This window comes from Heterodontus francisci, unplaced genomic scaffold (assembly GCF_036365525.1).
Source record: "Heterodontus francisci isolate sHetFra1 unplaced genomic scaffold, sHetFra1.hap1 HAP1_SCAFFOLD_61, whole genome shotgun sequence".
Classification (NCBI taxonomy): Eukaryota; Metazoa; Chordata; class Chondrichthyes; order Heterodontiformes; family Heterodontidae; genus Heterodontus; species Heterodontus francisci.
The window spans coordinates 2,436,744-2,438,167 of record NW_027141441.1 but is presented as its reverse complement, the minus strand read 5'-3'; the positions used below and the strand labels follow the sequence as shown (position 1 = coordinate 2,438,167).

At 45.4% G+C, this 1,424-nt stretch overlaps 1 non-coding gene across 1 annotated transcript; it reads left to right on the top strand.

Annotated features, from left to right (window-relative positions):
* The first annotated feature begins 923 nt into the window (after positions 1-923).
* On the top strand, positions 924-995 carry trnaw-cca (transfer RNA tryptophan (anticodon CCA)). The gene has a single exon. It is a non-coding gene; the product is annotated as a tRNA-Trp (tRNA).
* The last annotated feature ends 429 nt before the right edge of the window (positions 996-1,424 follow it).

Sequence of the window (1,424 nt, the reverse complement as noted above, 5' to 3'; positions counted from 1 at the left end):
AGTTTTAAAATTGATGAACTGGAACATCTTATACTAACTTTCAAATAACTGGAGTGATTGTATAGTTCTCATAGTGGAGAGAAGGAGTTGTTTATAAATATAAGCAGAAAGACACATTTGTGAATTGGCGAATGAGCTTTAACTTTCTGAAATGTATTTGTCCATTGGTTGCAGGTCACTGGAAATTCTTTTTTACATTTCAATTGTAGCAGCAGCAGTTAGCAGCAAAATGTCTGATTAATCAGAGTAGTGGGTCTGGGAAACACTTAAACAGCCGAGACCCTGTAAAACAGAACTCCAAGTAATAGTTTAAATACGGCACTGAACTGACAGAGCGGTAAAGGGCTGCTCAGGTCAGGAAAAAATACCCGACCCGAACCCGACAGAAACACATTGGACCCGAGCCCGACCCGGCCCGAGTATCTCCATTTATTCCCACGCCCAAACTAACCCGAACCTTACCCGACCACCGGAATGTTCACTTTATCTACCTCCCGATTCCGAATCTACAGGAAACTGCAGCATGAGCGCAATGACGTCATAGAGATGCTCACTGAGCAGACTCAGAGTTTCCCTCCTTGATGACCCGGACTCCCAGCTTAGGTTGGCTTTTCAACTTTTGACACTTATTAAACTCAACTTCCCAGCAGAGTTAAATGTAATACTTACTGTGTGTGTCCGACACGGACTCAGCCCGACCTGGACCCAGCCCGACCCGAACCTGGCCCGACCTGACCCGAGCCCGAAAGCCAGACCCGGAAGAGCGACCCGACACGACCCGATCCCGACACGGGTCCCGTCGGGTTCAGGTCGTGTGGCAGGCCTTTGCAGAGCGGAGGTCAGATGAGGATTGAATTAATTTCAATCACTGAATCGAAACAAGAAGAAAATCTGCCAGGAATGGAAGACTTTGCTTTATCTGTGAGCTTGTGGCGCAACGGTAGCGCGTCTGACTCCAGATCAGAAGGTTGTGTTTTCGAATCACGTCAGGCTCAGTTATGTTTTACAGCAGCTCAAGTTCCTGGATTTGATATCAGAAGAGAGTTCGATCCATTGGAATGTTCAGTGAATGGTTGAATTTCAAGATCAACTTCAATGGATTAATGTCCTGATTCCTGGTTCCGTTCCATTTCCATGCTCAGTTCTTATTTCACGCTGTTTTATATCAGAACAATGTTTCAGGGATGTGATGTGTCCATTGTTTGTACAATCGCTCTGTCACCCAGTGTGAGAAATAAAACACAAACCGCACAGCATGCGGCTCAAACCCATACCTGGCTCTGTCTATAGGCCGCTTAGTTCAGTTGGTTAGGACGCAGTGTTGATAGCAACAAGGCTGTGGGTTTGATCCCCATGTGCGCTGTCACATGGTCAATCAATAATTTGACACATTTTTGTAACACTTAAAATCCAACTTTTAGATA